This window comes from Amblyomma mixtum, chromosome 7 (genome assembly GCF_055824585.1).
Source record: "Amblyomma mixtum isolate Tamu chromosome 7, ASM5582458v1, whole genome shotgun sequence".
NCBI classification, from domain to species: Eukaryota; Metazoa; Arthropoda; class Arachnida; order Ixodida; family Ixodidae; genus Amblyomma; species Amblyomma mixtum.
Window position 1 is genome coordinate 102,470,906 of NC_143018.1, and position 19,363 is coordinate 102,490,268.

Genomic DNA, 19,363 nt, shown 5'->3' on the forward strand with positions numbered 1-19,363 from the left:
AAGAGAGGAGCATGGGAATGAGCGAAGACACCGTATTCACTAGACGCGCCTTTGTTCATTCCAAACCATCGAGCTGGCATGGCGGAGTGGCTAGCATGCTGGTCTCGCACTCCGAAGACCGGGGTTCGATTCCCGAGCTCGACCAGTTTCCTACTGAGTTTTATTTATTTATATTGCCTGACTAGAAACGTTAATTGGGCTAATTGGGGAATTAAGCAATTAACTAAACTCAGTCCCACTTACTTGGAATATCACTATATGATCACTTCAATTGGTTGCATGGTTACTAGCCAAAGTACAATTGGCCCCGTTTGAAATTCGCGCACTGTGCCGTCACGACCATTTCGACCAATTGAAAAGCGTGATATTTCTGTCGACAACTGCTGCTTACAACGATGAGACATTAAAGGCTTTCGCCTTAATATGTCACTTCATGTCAGCAAGAACGGTGTCCATGAGTCTGAAAAGTGGCTGGTGCGTAGCAAAGACCGAAAGGCATCACCTGGAACTCGTATAATGCGTCTGGTGTGAAGAAACCTGTTCTCTCCCGATCCTTCTCGTAGACCTCAATTTGCCAGTACCCCGACTTCAGGTCCATGGAAGAGAAATAATATTTCGCGTCGTGGAGGCGATCCAAGGCGTCGTCGATTCTTGGCAGAGGATAAACATCTTTTTTCGCGGCGTTTTTGAGGGGACCGTAGTCGACGAAAAACCACAATGCCCCACTTTCTTTCTTTACAATGACCACAGGGGCTGCCCACGGGCTCCGAGATGGCGGATAACCTTGCCATCTAGCATTTGCTTAACTTGAGCACTGATAGCGGTGCGTTCCTTACAGGAAACGCGACAGGGTTACTGACGAATGGGACGGACAGTGTCATCTGTAATAGTGTGGTGCTTTACAAGATGTGCGCGTGTCATGCGTGCCGACAACGTCGAGGAGCTACGGTAGCGGTTGAGCAGGATTCGGAGTTGACAGTGGTGAGACAGGTCCGGATCCACGTCGTAGGTCAGGTCGGTAGGGGTGTCGAATACAGTTGGCTGCGCGATGGTTAAACTATGCGCGCACGTAGTTTCTTTCGTGGCTTCAAGGTATACCACAGTTGTCCCTTCCTCAGGTGATGTGTTCATCGCTGTAGTTTGTAAGCAAGATGTAAACCTTCCCATCAGAGAGAATAACAGCACGGGCAGCAGCAATGCCTTCTGCCAGGAGCAAAACCTGCTTGCTCTGGACGACACCTTCTGTTGCTTGGAGTGTCATTGCACTGAAGGTCACCATGACACTAGAGCGGAACGGCACGCTCACGTGCTCGTCAATATTGTGTAGTGCAGCTGCTACTGGGCTTTCAGTTCGGAGGGCGTTCTAAGTGGAAAACTTGACAGACTTCGCCAGCAGGTCGATGACTTTGCCGCGTTCCGTTAGGAAGTCCATAACGAGGATGACATTACGGGAGCACTGGGGTAGCAAGACGAACGCTGTCAGGAAGGTTTCCCCTTGCACTGTTACTCGCGACGTGCACATTCCCGTGGGCTGAATCAAATGGCCTCCGGCGGTACGTATCTGTGGGCTGTCCCAGCTGGTAGTAACCTTCTTCATCGCGGCGGCTACCTGGCCACTAAGCACGGAATAGCCGGCGCCAGTATCTATAAGGGCGGTAACGTCGGTTCTGTCGACTGAAATCTGTAGGTCCGCAGTGGATGGCATCGTGTTTCGACAATGTCGAGGCGTTCGCTCGCGGCTTTGGTGCGTCGAAGGGGAGATGTTGCGTCGGCGATTGGCGTCGGAGTGGCGGCGAGGATCGTCGAATCGTCGTGGCGTCTGGTCGACAGGCAGCTGAAGCGTCTGGAGCTCCGTTTTTCGCGGCAGGAGTGAAGTGTCTTGCGGCTTTGGAGGATCTTTGAGTTTGCGTCGTAGAGCAGCCGAACCTCCAGAGGCTGCTGCGTCTAGGTTCCCCAGCGGGGACTTTAGGATTGCTTCCGCTGCTCAGGAGAACCGTATCAGTGAGGCGAGGGGGCTCGGGAAAAGCGGCCTGGATCGGGATCGGTCTGCGCAATGTAATCCACTATCTCCCGCGGCGTCTGCCAAGGCAGCGCACGGCGTGCATCGAAAGGGTAACCTCGGAGACCCAGTGCCTTGTACGGGCACCGGCGACAGACGTGCTCAGCTTCGCCACAATGGTAGCACAGCGGTCAACGGTCTGAGGTCTACTAGTCGTCGCGCCGTCGAAGACCCGTGCGCAGCATGACGTTCGGCCTGGAACGTGAAAAAGGAACGGCTGGTGTGGGTGCCTCGTAGCGCATTGTTGATAGTGGCACGTGAAGGCTTGCGACGGCGGCATAACTGAAGGTCTGGGGAGGCGGAGTGGCTGGACCGAGTGGCGAGACGCTTAGTGCCTGCTGCACTTCTTCACGTACGACTTCAGAAACGTGGAGACCTGTGGCCGTGCACGGTCGGCAGGTACATGGCTACCTCTATTCTCACTATGGTCCGGATCAGGTTGCGCAGCGATTCTGCAGAACGGGTTACAGTTCCCTTAACACTGGCGGCGATCATTGATATATTGGTGCGCTGGTACCGCCGGCCTCGCATGTCAAGGGACTTTTGTTGCCGCCTAACTGTCGAAGTCAGCTACTGTCGCCGGAGGAATGTCCACTAGGGCAATGAACAGCTGTTCGTGCGTGACGGAAGCGCCGTTTCATCTCTTCACCATGCACGGCCACGCACTCGTGCGGATACTGGATGCGGTTCTCGTGAAGTAGTCCGGCATTGTCCATGCGAAATGTACAAGTAGAAGTGCGCAGTAATTACGTCTTGAATGTGTCCCATGTGCGCAGGCTTGATTCGCGATTCTCGAAACATGTCCTCGCAGTCTTCAAGCGCGAAGTACACATGACGCAACTTAGTGTCAGTTCCTACGCATTGAAAACGGCCGCTCGTTCGAACTGCTCCAGCCAGCCACTCCTTGACGTCTTCATGTGAAAAATCGTGAAAACGAGGTGGGTCCCGCGCGTGGTGGAGACGCTGTTGATGCTGGCGAATCATTGTTTCCACGCCGACGCTTTTTCTTTCCTTGCGGTCAGGGAGAAGTCTGAATTCGAGTGGCAGGCCTTTCAGTATGTGACTGGTCTGGTGAACTGGAGTGCCCAGCGTTGGTATGCATCCTGGGCTTCATTCCCGGCTTGTAGGGGGCGTTCGGTACATGGAAGGCGTACCCAGCGCCTTGAACCAGATGTCACGTAAGTAAGTAGCCTTGCGGGCGGATAAAGAACGAAGCCGGATGACTTAAGAGAGGCAGCGGTCAGGAAGAACGTCCGAAGAGAGTGCACGAGTCGCACACTTCTTCCTCCGAAATCTTCGTTGGCCGCTTTAGCGCTGGTGGCTATGTAACAACAGCCGCAGGTTGAGGGCAAAACATGAAACTCTGGTGGATCCCTAGTCACGTCGGAAAAAAAAGCGACTAGACAGCAGACCTTTGCGCGGCTCAACCTGACGACAACGAAATAAGTAAGCGCCCACACCTTTTAAACATTGCATGACCTTAGCGCCTGGTAAATTAGGAAAAAAAATGGCAGCCTGCTAGGAATAACAGAGTAAATAACAAACCTCACTTGGTAAAGCCAGTTTTATGTGAATGGGAGTATCGCACAGACAAGAAACGTTTCAAAGAAGTGATTCTCAGCTGTCGTCGTATAGGGCACAGACACCTTACTCATCCACACATCACTTCATTCTGACAAAGGAAGACAAGACGCTATGTGAATCTTGCATAGGTGTACTAACGCTACACAACGTTTTATTTTCATGCAGGAAACTGAAAACACCCAAAAACATTTTGCTGTGGTCTACTGTGAACGCATAAGAGCATTCAATATTCCTCATTGATGAAAATTGTCTTGTTGATTTGCCCAGTATTTTTTGGTTTTTAAAAGATGCAAATGTATTGAAGTATAGACTGGGAAAATTATAGTGACTTTCTATTCATTTGTTTGGAGCATGTTATAATCAGTTGCTGGTGTGTCATAAAACTCAGCTGAACTGAACCCAAAGCACCATGCGCTGATTATAGCTTAGTTCTTCACGTGTTCAGTTGTTGAGTTTCTCCAGTGTCTTTATTTTTAGAAGCACCAGCAAAGCACTTTTGACCGTGCATATGTCGCATGAGGTTACTAACTGTATTCCCCTAATGTAGTGCGGCACCCTCTAGTTACGGGCATTAATGCGCATTTGTGGTGTAATATGTGCTATGTATGAAAAATGATGAGCGAATATTTCATTTCTTCAAGCTTCCTACAATCCACATCCAGAAGAGGAAAGTTCACGGAATGGACGCTCTTTTTCGTCAAACGCGCCTTCATGCAGCAGAAAAGGTTGCTGTGTCTGCGTCTTTGAATGAAATATTGAAGAAAATGCATGTTTGCTTTTCTGTTGTTGATATTTACTTTAACACTGAAATATAGCTGCACAGACGACTTTCGCTTAGTTTAAAATGAGGTGCTGTAAGCTGAGACAGGTGAAATTAAGAGTGGGAACTGCGCCGGGCTCTGTAACGATGACTTTGAAAAGCGTAGCTGCTCATTGTACATTTTGATTTAAAGGACATAACACAGCTGGCCATGTGCCCTGTCTTATTACACTGCTGTGCGGGCCCTCACATGAAAATGAATCAGCATTGATACTGCGCGACGCTTAAACCGTTGCCTAAACTCGCGCAATGAAATCGAGATCCGGACTTCTCAAAAGTACTTGCCGGTGCCGAATCTTGTCACTTTTCGCACTAAACTTCAAGCGAAGGGGATGACGCGGTATAAGCATGCCTGCTATGACTAAAGGACAAAACGACAAGACAGGAGCTAAATTTGGTAGCATATCTACGCTAGAAAAAGCGGAGCGGCTGTAGCTTGGATTTTCAATCGAGTCGTGAATATATATGGCAGCTTCACCAATACCAAGAAATCACGCTATACACGGGGGCAGGCTTCTGTGGCTACACGGTGGAAGCTACGAGGGCGAGGCGCAGGGCTTTCACAAGCCCTCCGTCATCATCCGCTCACGAAGTAGAGAGGCATTAAACTGTCGGCTCGCGCTCGGAGCTTCCACTGCGTAGCCACAGAAAGCTGTCCTCAAGAATAGTAAACGACGCACATACTCTACCTAACCAAGATGTCAACCTGAAGCTACAGGCGCGGTGTTGCCAGACCTCCAAGCAGTTTTGCATATCATCTGTTCGCGGCGGAAATTCTCGTAAAGCCTCTGAAAAGCGTTTTCGTGCCCCGTCACTAATAAACGTGGACTCCAATCGGCCAGTGCGACACAGGCTGGAGACTTGTTTATGAAAGCAGGTGACATCATGGGCATGTTTATTTCACTAACAGCTTCACATCTCATCTTACGCCCCGCGGTATTAGAGCAGCGAGCATTGAGAGAGGACCGAATGTAATGTAAAGGAAATACGTTGCTACAGAATAGAGCGCCAAGTGTCGAAGAGAGCCGCATATCTGTCGTTATCTCCTCTTTCACGCTCGCATTCTCGTTGGCTGCGTCTGGGGAACGCGTGAGTCCTATCATTGGCCGCATATCTCTTATCATCTCCTCTTTCACGCTCGCATTTTCATTGGCTGCTTCTGGGGAACACGTGAGTCCTATCATTGGCCGCTTCTCGAGCGTGCGCAGCCTTGCACACTCTCCCCTTATCACGTTTCGTCTTCGCTCTTTGTATTGTTTTTGCGCTTTGATCCCTTCCATGCATTATTTCAAGGAAACGATTTCTGGCACAGACCATATAACGCTTCACGCCTAAAAACTGTTTATATTCATACCGGAATTGGGAACAGTGCGGTCATTACCAGTAGCCGAAAAATGATGTGAAAGCAGGCACACACGCCATCACTAAGGCGCTGGAGCAGAGGCGTTTTGGCGGCTCGCTCTATCCCATAGTAACCGCAGCAGGGCGAGCATTTGTTGCAATACTGTATTTTGAGTGAACCGAATGCTGATCCCATCAATTTAAAGTGCTGTGAACGAATGCCCGCCTGCCCGGACAAGCTTTTGTTTTTCGGCGTCTGCTTTCCTCCTTCGGTCATCGACGAGATATCTTGCTGCTACTAGTGGTTTTCCGAAAGCTCCGTTTTTGTTTTGTCGAGAATAGCCGCGGCCGATGCGACGTTTTGATTAATTCTTATCCGAACAGGCAAGGACCCTTCCAAGCTTCGGAATCGCACGTGAAAAAAAAGAGATCGTCGTTTCCCGCACAATGTCTTCGTTTTGCCGTACTTCGGAAGCGCAAAAGCTCGTGCGATTTCATGTCCAGCATTCACGTTCATACCCTGAATGGCTACACAGCTGTTCGGCTTCATAATCTCGCCCCAAATTTTTATACACGTTTCTAGAATTCCACAGTAGGCCAGAAACACCTCATTTCAGCCACCAGCCTTTAAGTACACACGGTCTGTAATCCGTCAAATATCAATGGATGCGTCATAAGAAAATTCTCTGTGGTAAATACGTACATACAGTCCTGTAAATTCCGTAACTGCGGAATTCGGCGCCAGGTGGAATACGCCGCCTGGTGTTCGTGTCGTCTGTATGGAGCTTTTTAAACAATAATAACAGAAGAGCTGGCTCCTAAATACAAGTAAAACATTGTCACTGTTAATTTTGCGACGTGCCCAAGATATAATAGACTTTCTACCCAAAGTAAAGTTTCATTCCAGTTTGCGTTTAAGTTGCTACAACTCTTTTAAGCATGATAACTTGTCGCATGTTTCCACACTTTTCATAGGAGGAGGAGGATGAATAAGAGGAAAGGCAGGCAGGTTAACCGGAAGAATAATCGGTTTGCTACCCTACACGGAAGGTAGGGGGTAAAAAATGAAAGACAAGGCGAGTAACAGAAAATTTCATAATGCGTTTTTCATGTGTAGTGTTCGAGGGGTCTCATTACTTATTGTTTGTATTCATGAAATGCCTGCGGCCATCCCCTCAAGAATTCGCCTCTTCTCCAATGATTGCATGTTATAATCTAAAATGTGCATACTCATGGACCATTACACCCTCTCAGTCGACCTATATTGTATTACAAACTAATGCGTACCTCGAGAGATGCCTTTCAATAATAATCAATGCTAACTCATGGCCTGTTCTGACCAAAATCCTTCGTAAACGTACTTGTGGAACCCATCAATGGCGCCTATTCGTTTCAATATCTCGTTCATCTTCCGCCCGAGTGTACTTGTCAAACGACATAGCTAAAATTATTCGAAATGCTCTCTGTACGCTAAGCTATTTGATACTTAATCTGTGGGAAGGAAGTTCGCATGTCATTCATATGTTTACCATTAAAACTGAACTTGCATCGTTGATCATTCATCATGCGCACCTTATCACATCGCTAGAATCTGTTCATTAAAGTGCCCTGCTTTTCACGGTCACCGATTAAAAGCCACGATATTTTGCGACTAACATCAACACGTGTCTGTACAGTGGATTTTAAGTTCACAAAGACAGCTGGCACTCCTTATCTTGCCGCCGAAAAAGCAGTATAGAAAACACCCGGCAATCTCTCCTCTTTCTCAGGCAATTCTAAGATAACGCCGTCTACACAACAATCAAAGTTTTAAGCGCTCTTCTTAATGCACTAACACATTTCTCTCATTACCGTTACAATTTGCTATATCCTTTTATAATGATTGTCGTTTTAATAATATTTCTTACAGCTTCACTTTTAGGAAATAAATCGGTGACACATTTCTCTCGTTTTCGACGCGTAGAGGTTTTCATTGATCGAATAGAGCTGACTATGAATATCAGTAATTAAATATACACGATTGAAATGTCTACTCCTCTATTAGTTTATCCTGCGATAAAGTTTCGCTGATATATAATTATTAATTTTATCCTTAGTAAATCATCCCTGCCCCCTTGTTCATGCTGATTTCCAACTTAAAGGAGACGGTGACGTACAGCCGCCCACAGACTTAACACGAATGACGAAACGCGTCGCCTAGGCTGCCGTCAGCGCCACGAAGCGATATTCATTGGTGCGAAACAATGCTCTCGGTATGTTTACAGCGGTTGACGATAGCTGTTGCGCAGCTCACTTTGACTGCTTTCCCTCTTGTGTGCCTGATCGCAGCGTCGACAGCGCGCTCGTCACGTGGGCGTTTCTGCCCTTTTTGCTCGCTGATTCGGCCTCCACGGCCCCGGCAACGCTCTTAAAAGTTTTCTTATAGCGGCGACCAGGAATTGTGCGCTAAGCTGCCGCCGTTCGCACCAGCTATCGTCAACTACCGTAAACATTCCGAGAGCATTATGTCGCACCCGATGACTATCGCTTCATGGCGCTGACGGCAGTCCAGGCCACGCGTTCTGTCATTCGTGTTAAGTCTGTGGACGGCTGTACTTGTATGAGGAAGGAAATCTCAAATGCAACATGTAAGGGATCGTTAGTGTACGCGGGGTCATCGGAACGCGGCTGGGAGCGCTCAAAGCGAAGCGTCTCCTATTTTGAACGCGGCCGCTCGCGAACGCGTCAAGTACGGGTGTCCACCCCGCCCCGCGGAACCGATTCGCGCACGTGCTTGCACGAATGTATATTTGTATTTGTTTTTATGTTTGTTTAGTGGTAGATAGGGTGGTTTACCTTGTTGAAGCCGGAGGGCTGGCCATGCCCTTGAAAAACCAATCATGTTGAGAGCACAACATGATTGGAAGCTACGAAATGTGGGCCGGGCCTTTAGGGCTTTAAAACCGGGCTCCGGAGCTGGAAGCGGGGTTCTGGGCTAAGGTGAGATGCTACGCATCGTCGGCTACGCCGAGTAGGGGCCTCTCCTAGTGATTAGCCAGTTCCACCTTTTTGTTGTTTGTCTTTTGCCGTTTAATTTGTCTCGAGTGTCTAAACTTCTGTACGCTGTAAATATCTGTACATAAACCTCAGTTATTGCCTTTTTTATCCCTGCGTGTCATCACATCTTGAGACCGTCTCTGACGGGGCACCTCCGGTGCAAGGAAGATAAAGAACCTGTGAAAATTTACTCAACACCTCAACCAGTGCAAAAAATTCGCCGCTGAAGAACGGGAGAGAGATATGACTAGTCACCGACTTTACGACAATCATAAGGAGAGTGCAAAGATGAAATGAAGAGTTGGGATAAACTGTCACCAAAATGAAGGATGTGCATTTGCTAACGGCGTCGGGAGCTTTCTGCTGCTCGCCCTAACAATCCCCTAGCAATGCCCCTAGCAGGCCCCTAGCAGGCCCCTAGCAATGCTCTTGACGGTCGCGAATTCCAGTTTCCGATAACGTCGCACGTCAACCTGTTGTGTTCGAGTTGCGAGTTGTGCACTATCACCTCTTGAATTCCTCTTGCAGTCGCCAGCGGCAATCAACATCGATTGGTCTGTGGCAGTCCTTTCTTCTGCAGATCCGTAGCCCAAGCTATAATGCCTGCAAGTATTCCGGGGTAGCTGTAACTGTGAAACTACCACAAACCACAGCATAAACAATGATTTTTCGTTTAGTGCGCCCATGTCATAACAGAATGCTACAATCTTAGCTGAAGCTCCGGAGCTGTTCCGCACTTTTGGCTGAGTTATCAAGAACAATTGCTGAGTGTGGAATCAATTAAGGAGGCTGTTATGCGAGTATCAGTCAACGCACGGCTAGGACACGTGATCATATGTGCCGGCGAGATGACCACTGCTGGCGTCCTTCATCACAAATTTTCCATCCATGCCCACTATACGACAAGAAAAACTACTCTTCAAAAAATAGAAAAGAATAACAAAGAACAGAACATGAACAACGCCCCGGTTAGGGCCTTGCCTTCTATAGCTTCAATTTCAAGCATACAATTTCCAGCTTTCTGAGATTCATTAGATAAAACGAAGAGTTGAGCTAGTTGGTACATGTTGGTGGGAAAAAACAGCGCTAAAACGAAGGACGAAGAAAAGAGGACAACAGGAATTAAACTAGATCCTGTACAAGCACAAAGATAAACTAACACGGGAAATTAGTGAAGCCTTTCATATCCAAAGAAACAGTGACTCGTGCGTGAGCATCCCCTCTGTAACAGCTCATGACTGTGAATTAAAGTATCTTGATCCAGGCGATTGATGTATCATTGTAGCTTTTGATGTTCCCATGCGCTCTGTGTTGTCGATGGAGTATACCAGGTGTCCCAGCTAAATGCAACCAAGCTTTTAAAAAACACGGGGTGTCCTAGCCGCCTGAAACCAACTGAGGGTTGTTTAGAGTCGCGTGACCTAGTCTGCAGTATGTTGTTCGTTCTTCAAGGTTGAATAATTAGTTAAGCTTAATTCACTAAATTTTTAATTATTGACTTGAGGAACAAAGTGTCAATGGAAAAGTTGTAGGGCGCTTTGAGAAACAGCTTACTGAGACATTTGCAGAAAAGTAATATTTACGTAAAGTACATTTTTTACCGGCCTTTAACCATAACCCGCACAATGAGATAAAGCTTCCACATGACAACTGTGCCACTTCAACGTCCCAAGACGCGCCTTAAAGAATAAAATCGATTTTTTTTTTGAAGTCGTCTCCTCGATGAGACTTTGGGTGCACATTGCGGCAGAGATGTGAGCGAGCAGCTGGTCACGTGACAACTTTCTTTTAAGGCCAATAAATGAAGGTACGAAAATCGTAACTTGACGCAAATAGCACTGCTAGCGGTTTTTCGAGGCGATCTAAAATTTTTTCATTGACACTTTCTTCCTGAAGTCAATAATTAAAAAGTTAGATAATTCATCTTACCTAATTAATTAACTTTGAAGAGCGAAAAAAATACTCAAGACTAGGCCACGCGACTATGAGCAACCCTCAGTTTGTTTCACTGGACTAGGACACTGCCTTTTTGAAAATTTTGGTGACCTTTAGCTGGGACACCCGGTATATTGCGTGTTGTTTCTAATAAAGCTTTCAGTTGATAGTCAGCGCCAGTCCTGTTGTCCTCTTTTCTTTGTCCTTCGTCTTAGCGCTGTTTTTTTCCAGCAAGATTCATTGGGACGCGAGACGATTTTTTGATTGGTTTCCAGATGCTTTCCGCAAAACTACCTGAGACTCCCTAAAGGAAGAACAAAGCGGCCATCGAGAAATACAATACCTCCCCATTATGCAGATCCGTAGCCCAAGCTATAATGCCTGCAAGTATTCCGGGGTAGCTGTAACTGTGAAACTACCACAAACCACAGCATAAACAATGATTTTTCGTTTAGTGCGCCCATGTCATAACAGAATGCTACAATCTTAGCTGAAGCTCCGGAGCTGTTCCGCACTTTTGGCTGAGTTATCAAGAACAATTGCTGAGTGTGGAATCAATTAAGGAGGCTGTTATGCGAGTATCAGTCAACGCCACGATAGATAAGGAATGAAAGTGCAGTGTCGTCAGCCAGGACGTAGGTTTCGCACTTGAAAAGTCTGCGGTGCTCTATTTGGTTCAGGAAAAGTGGTGGCCGCCATCGAAGCAAGTGTCAAAATTGCCTTGATGAAACACTTACTTTCGCTACCAGCCCGCCCACTGCTGATAACGCTTGCGGAGAAACGTGCATTTTTTACTGTAATGCTGATCCTGTCGCTTACCCACACCGCATTTTGGCCAAATGATACTCCAGCTGATGGTGATTTACGATAAAATTGACTTTGTGACGTAATAGCTTCCGTTGTTTATGTGTCCTTTCTTTGTCGCTCATTGAACTGTGTTGATTGTGTTTAGTTGTGTACATGTTGTGTTGTTTGTTCTGTTTTCAGTTACTTTCTGCCGCCCAGTGTGGCTGCTTTGTATATAATCTCTGCATACAGATACTTCGTACACATTAACGCTTGGAATAAATATCATATAAAAAAAATCTGTATGCGAGGGTGGATGGCGCGCCTAATTTACAACGGACGAGAAGTTGCTTCGAAGCGTATCGCATGCAAGGAATTGTTTCTTGTTAGCCGTTGCTCTCTTTGGATTGGTTTGGTTTTCTGGGGTTTAACGTCCCAAAGCAACTCAGGCTATGAGAGACGCCGTAGTGAAGGGCTCCGGAAACTTCGACCACCTGGTGTTCTTTAACCTGCAGTAACATCGCACAGCACATGGGCCTCTAGAATTTCGCCTCCATCGAAATTCATCCGCCGCGACCGGGATCGAACCTGCGTCTTTCAGGCCAGCAGCCGAGCGCCGTAACCGCTGCGCCACCGTGGCCGGTTCCTCTTTGTATTGACGACTGCACGGTTACAGATGATTTGTACCGGTATAATGTTAATCCCCTCCACATTTAGCCTCCAATTGGAATTACGGTAGTGGGGAATAAGTTCTTCAAGAAAGAACTAGCCCCACAGCAATTTTCCTCAAAAAAGATGAAGAATTGCATTGAACATTGGACACAGTAGTTAGCTCGATTTGTAGCTAAACCTTCTCGGCAGGGCCGATTTATATTTCTTGACCTGGATTCGCAGTTATTTCACTTTTACTTAATTATTTAACCCCTAGTGGTGCACAGCAATTTCTGAGAATAAAGTGCAAGAAAAAACTGTGAATTAAATAAGAGACCTGTACACTTGCTTGTGGTGTTTAAAGCCTGCGAGCGATACTTGAGCATAAGAGAACTTCTTGCTGGGCTAGTTGGTAATTCATTGTAAAAGTAAAGGCGCCAAGCAACCACACACACACATAAGACAAGAGAACGGGACAGAGTGCCACTCACAAATAGTTTATGTTTCACACCACAGATAGATACCTACACAACGCCAGCGCCTGCGCAAAGAACATTGATGCGTAATTTTGTTCCTTCCGCAGGCGCTGGCGTTGTGTATATATGTATATGTGGTGTGAAAAATAAACTAGTTGTAAGTGGCGCTCTGTCCCGTTCTCTTGTCTTGTGTGTGTGTGTGGTTTTTTGCGCCTTTACTTTTACAATACTTGAGCAATAAGGGACATCGTAGGGGCGGGTTCTGAAATAATCTTGGCCACCTGGACCTCTTTAACTTGAAATGACATCGCACAGAACGCCGGCGCATTTTGGAATTCGCCCTATCAAAACACGGAAACCGCCGTCGGGATTTTATCCCGCGACTGCGGCATCAGATACCCAACGCCGTATAAAACGAGCCAGCGGGGGCGTGTGACAAACAACGTGAAATGTATTAGGAAATTCAGCGAAGATATGATTAGCACATACTAAATTTAGTTCGGAAAATGGCTGCAATTTCAATATTAAAGGCATCGATACTAAAGGCATGTTTGGCCGTCTGTCCTCTGTTGTCACAGGTCGCCGTGTCCTTTGGTGGCTTTCCTCTATCATGTGCCCAACAGGGGACCTTGGCCGTTGGGCGTTGCGCCTCCAAGAGTATTCATACACCGTTCATCACAAGTCAGGGCACCTCCATCTAGACGACCACTGCCTGTCTCTGGCCCTGTGGAGTCGTCTGATAATAGCGACACCGGCCATGGTCCGTGCCTCTTCGCTATCTTCGATGTACTAAACATTGCGGACGAGGAACGGCAAGACTCTTCCTTCGCCTCAATTGTGCCAGCCCAGAGCCTTCACTGCAAATATTCGTGCTTCAAGATGGCATTGTATACCGCCGCAGTTTTAGTCCTGAGGGACCTCCGCTCCTGAGAGCCGTTCCCAGTGCCTCTGTTCATCTGTCCTAGCAAAACTGCACGGTGTACTGACCGCGGGCAATATCGGCGTCTCATGCACGTACGCTGCTTCTTTTGCCCCGGTCTGTGCCTCTGTGTTCGACTATATATTGCTACTTGTGACCTCTGTCAGCGTTTCTGTCGCGTCTAAACGTAGCTCTTGGAGTTGTGAACAAGAACCATTGCTGGCGCGGCGACCATTATGATCCCATGTTTCGAGCCTAAATTTTGCATTCCCGGTCAAGAACTAAAACTTCTTAGAATATTTTCCGGTCCTCAGAGCTGTATCAGGAATAGCGCCTGGGACAGCCAGCCACGCGAAAACATGCTACGAAGACAAATATAGTATTAAAGGAAAAACTGGACACTACCGGATGTTTGCTCCCCTCACTGCAGCAGCAGAAGGCTCTATTGGTACTGCCAGTTGCCCAAACACCCATACTGAAGGCAGATTGCAACGTCCCGCATGAACAGGAGGATTAAAAGGCAGGTTGAACTAAGGTGTGCCGTGCATGGCTGCATTGTTCATGATCCTCCGTATGCATACACATGCATACTTTCTCTGCATACAGCAGATAGAGTAGCGCTATCCTCCGTACAGTGTGGTTAAAGTATGGCAATTATGTGAGCCACTTTTACAAGCGCAGAAACACGTAAATAACCGGACATCAGAAATCTTGTTCAGTGATCTTTTGAACGAAGTTCCAAATTCAATAACTCAAAGAAACACATATTTTACAACTTCATGAGCACATATTCAGCTATCCACTGAAAAATCTCTATGCTATCAAAGTACAACGTGTTGCAGAGGAGCCAATTAAGTATAATACCCGTGCCCGCAAGATCGTCAGAGAAAGCTTCCAGGTTAACCACGTAAGGCGACTGTTCTGGAAGTTGAATTTTAAAAGCAGCACTTCACGCATTTTAGTCTAGATAGATTGTTCGCAATCGTCATGCAATATACAGTGTGATCCAAAACACACGCGACAAAAACAAAAGGTGAAACATGTCGCAGCGAAAGGAGTCAAGTTCTATTTCAGTGGGATCATGTGTAACACTCTATATCAGAAAAGAAGACAGCACCCAGATAATGATGATCTTCAAAGGATATGCTAGATTTTATCCTCTTCTTTCTCCTTTATTTTGGTAGCAGCTGTGCATTTAAACGCAAAATCGCAGAAATAACATTTTTTGCGCCTCACCTCATCTGGTGAAAGTAGCCTTCTAGCCGTCGGATGAACGTGAGAGTACGAGGTCGTAAGTATACCGGTACATTTTTGCAATGTGCAGCCAGGCAATAACCCCACGAACGCAATGCTCGACCGTAAAAAACAACGCTTGCAAAAGGGCGAAAGGTATTGCATAATTCAAAGCGAAGGTTCAGCTATCGCGCTTGCCGTTGGCACGAGCGGAAGGGGAGATAAATGTAAACAGGAAAGAGGGAGGAGTGCACCCAGTCACGATGGCACCGAGGTTGTTTCCGCCCACTTTCCATGTTATCTCAGAATTGCTGACGCACTTTCAAGCCTATAGGCTCACAGAGACGCCGGCAGCATCGAGACGGTGAGCGCGCATGCTTTGTACCCTAAGAGCGCATTTGGCAGCGCGATGTCTCATGGATGAAATTCCGTGTTTTTATACGTAATTCGCGGGCTTTCTTTAAATTGTGGGAAAAAAAAACATACGAGATATGTTGCTACTGGAAACTGTGTTGGTTGTTTTGTAGCCCATGTCTACAGCTTAACGAAATGTTCGTGACCCTAAAATAAATATAAAACTGTTGAATATTTACTTCGAGGCTAGTTACAGAGTAAGGCGAATTTTAAAATATCTGAGGAGCGCCACACGCAGGGAACAATATGTAATGGTCTCAACCCGCTCCGCAGCCCCCCTTTGTATATCTTTTAGTTGAAGTTACGTGCAACATCCTTGAGAATGCAATACTATTATTGTGTTTGCAGATACCGCGTATTCAGGGGTACCCAATCGCCATTCAGCTGTGGCAGTCTTTCATTGTGGATTAGGAGGGAGATTTATTTCAATATGCGAGAGCCCTATACGGCTCAATGGCAACGAAACTCGGCCCAGAAAAATGGCCCAAAAAATTGCCAGTGGCGCCGTTAGAAACAAATATTTTCCGAAAGTGCAGGGAATTTGAACCAACCACCTTAAGACTGCGAGGTGAGCACAACGCATAGGGCACAAAATCATGTTGTTTGGTGGTGAATAAAGGCGAACCTAGTGTATGCGTTGTCTTACGACTGCATGCTAATGAGCAGGTATGTCAGTATAAAGGAAGCACGACAATCTATGCTAAGAAATTAATGATTTCGCCTTGAAAGCATGTCTATAGCCTGTAATGTAATTAGACCTAAGTGCCCTCGGATGTCTTACAGCAGGGCGGACTCCGATAATTCTTGAGTAGTATTAAAATGCTCTTCTAGTGCTGAGTGCTTTATCGAAGTGTTTTTATTTTTCTCATAGGAAATCAATTTCTAAAGAGAAGCAATATGAGTAGAACAACAGAGCGAAACAGTTTTATTTGAAATGCGAGTCATCTTGCTCTATTTATTCTTGTTTCAACGTGCTGCTGTGATATGCAGAGAGATCTTAGATTTGGATAGCGTTAGCTTGGAACTAAATGCAGCCGTGAAGTGGACCGAGTAAATCCGTGCGCTCAAGTATCGCACTGGAAGCCCTGTTTTACGCGACCTGCCTAACACAAAAATTCACCGCCTCTTGCCGTAATAGCGCAGTGTAGTCATTCAGAAGTATGCGGTACCAAGACCACGCCACCGATTTCGTAAGGACTGTCGAGCAAAAATCATTGTCGTGGAAGCAAGGAACGTTTGCAGCATGTTTTTACTTTTTCCTTCACACAATAGCCGCTGCCATATGAAGATCGCAGCGAGGAGCTCGCGCTATCTGCGTTTCATTGTTTCAGCTGACGTTGCACGACAAAACAGAATCTTATGACGTCAGCGCACATTGCAAGTACAGGAGTGATTCAGAGAAGTACTCGACGCCGAATTCATCGAACTACAACAGTGCAGGCGATTACGCAAAGCGCAGCTGTCTACACAGTAGTGGCTGCCATGTCAGCGTTTTAGGGGGCGTTGAGCGCCTTATTCAGCAGATGCCACAGGTTGCAGCGAGTTACGCAGACTAAAGCTTGCTGCTTGATTCCATTATCCATAAAACGTGGAAGAGGTGAAGCGCTAATCCTCGAGGCATACAAGTACGATTCGGCCTTTTTTTGTCCGTCCGTATCACGTATATCACCGTGGAACCCACGACACCAAATCCAGTTTTTTCTCTGCGTAGACAGAGAAGCAAATCTAAATTGAGTGCATAATTAAGTATTGTCTCTCTTCTCCTGCTTGCCAGTTTGCACGAGACTAACAAGTTGTAAATAAGATTCGTGGAAAAAAAAGGGGCTGGCCTGCTAATTTTTTTCTTCTCACCAAGGGTTTGCAGATTTTATATTTCTAAAAAACATATTAATGCGACCGTATTGAGGTAAAATTCACAATAACAGCCGGTGTTCAGCTGTGCATGTCATCAAAAAGAGGGCAAACTGGCCCCATGGCACGTCGTAATAAAATTCATGCAAATATACTGAATGCAATTTTCACCTGTACACCATCGCACTGTACATCAGTGGATTATTCTATAGATTGTGGGGTTACTGGCACGGTTTCGACCCTGAACTCAGAGCCAACGCCACTCCGCTAGCTCGACCACACCTGTGGCCGCGAAGAACAACACCTCCGAGGAATAAGCCCGCAGGCAAAACCTTTCCTTCCACATCACTGCAGCGTAAAGAAGACGAGCACAAAGGAAGAAAACACTTACGACACGGACAAACGCTGTGGAAGCAAAGTAACCAACTTACCCAGAAGCTCGTTTTACTAAAGCAAAACCTTTAATTGGGATCTCCCAATGTCTTTCCTCGGTCGCGCGCAGGCAGCAACGGCAGGCAACAGATACAGGACACAGGCACAGGAGACAGGCACAGAGCAGTTCAGGTCACCTGGGCCGCCGCTGGTGTCGCGTCCGCTCTCTCAAGGCTCGCTGTCAACTCTCCATCCGACTGTCTCGTGGGCGCGGCCCGCGCGGCCGCCGCAACCGAGAGGGGTGGGCAAGGAGGGCTGCCCACGTGACGACGCGTAGTCGCGGGCGCCTCCCCTCCGCTCCCTCCGCCGCTGCGCCTAGTCGGGGGCCGCCAGAGGAAGAGCCGCGGCAGGCCACGAGAGAGAGAAGGGTGCATCCGGCGGGCGAGGGGCAAGATGGATCCACACAAGATAACCTACAAGGAATCGTCTTCGCCAAAACGAGCCTTACGGAAGTTCAAAAAGTTCACTCTGGGTCGCACAAGCCCAACTGATGGCAGCAACTAGTGGCGCGTCGCTTGACCGCTGCATTCAAAGCGACGCCGCCTTTCTGAGAAGTTTAGACTTCACACCCCACTCATAATTCACATACCGGACAAAGCCGCGACCGACGCCGAGACGACGTGCAACACCAGAGCCAGGACATCCGACTTTGAAGTGGTTATAGACGGCCGGACAGTAACCGCTCTATTCGACACTGGAGCTAATTATTCGGCGATGAATAGAACATTCACTGCGCAGCTCAGGAAAGCAACAACCGTTTGGGACGGCCACCGAGTTCGCTCCGCTGGGGGCCACCTCATTACACCATCAAGACGATGCACAACGCGAGTGAGTGTGAAGGGACATACCAATCCCGCGACTTTCGTTGTGCTACGGCAAAGCTCCCGCGAAGTGATCTTAGGGTATGGATTTCTTTGTTGAGCATCAGGAGACCATCGACCTGTGGTCCAAGCTGATCGCGCTATCGACGGACGAGGCCAGCCCTTCGATGAGAACTCCGGAGCTTCAAGTGCCGCTTAGTGTAGTGGAGGAACAAGTGAGTGTCCCATCCCGCTCAAGCGTCATCGTCATCGTAGGCGCCACGGAAGCGAACAACACTCAACCCCATCATCGAGGAGAACATGCAATTGCTTCTCGACCAAGTAACCGGCATCGTAAGGGACATCATACATTTCCGTAAAGGCCCAGCAGAAGTACTGATGACTAACTTCGCCGAAGAATACCTGCACGTTAACGAAGGAATAACGATTGCTTTCTTCAACGAAATATCCTACATGCTAGCCTCCTTCGCACTCTTCAACCGATCCGCTGAAGATTCGCCTGACCAGAACATGACCACTTTCGACTTCAACCCAGCTCTTCCCCAGAGCACTCAAGACCACATTAACAGTCTGCTTCGAAACTACAGCGAGTGTTTCTCGTCATCGCCGAACGTCCGACAAACCCCGTTTGACAAGCATCGCACTGTAATCGACCAGCATTTCCGACCTCTCAGCCAAAGCCCCTGCCGTGTGTCGTGTTGTCACTACTAGAACGACAAGCCATCCTGGGCCAAGTGGAAGAAATGCCTCACGCCGACATCATGCAGCCTTCAAAGAGCCCTGGGCGGCACCGGTTGGTTTAGTGAGAAAGACGGCGCACTTCGATCGTGCGTTGATTAGGGCCGCTTGACCAACATAACAAAGCAAGGCGTCTACATCCTCCCCCGCATCGATGACAGACTGGATCGGCTCAGCAACGCCAAACATTTCTCATCGATGGACCTTAGGAGCGGCTACTGGCAAACTCAGGTCGATGGAAGAGATCGGCAGAAGACCACAGCGACG

The 19,363-nt window shown here is 47.5% G+C and overlaps 2 protein-coding genes across 2 annotated transcripts in view; one reads left to right on the forward strand and one right to left on the reverse strand.

Annotated features, from left to right (window-relative positions):
• The window catches only part of LOC149337038 (uncharacterized), a 106,337-nt gene extending 88,627 nt beyond the window's left edge, over positions 1 to 17,710 (reverse strand). The window contains exon 1 of the mRNA XM_089553279.1: positions 17,675 to 17,710. The gene's annotated coding sequence lies outside the window, so the exon portion shown is untranslated. The remainder of the gene's footprint in view (positions 1 to 17,674) is intronic.
• The window catches only part of LOC149337039 (uncharacterized), a 113,847-nt gene continuing 109,657 nt past the window's right edge, over positions 15,174 to 19,363 (forward strand). Inside the window, exon 1 of the mRNA XM_089553273.1 lies at positions 15,174 to 15,204. The gene's annotated coding sequence lies outside the window, so the exon portion shown is untranslated. The remainder of the gene's footprint in view (positions 15,205 to 19,363) is intronic.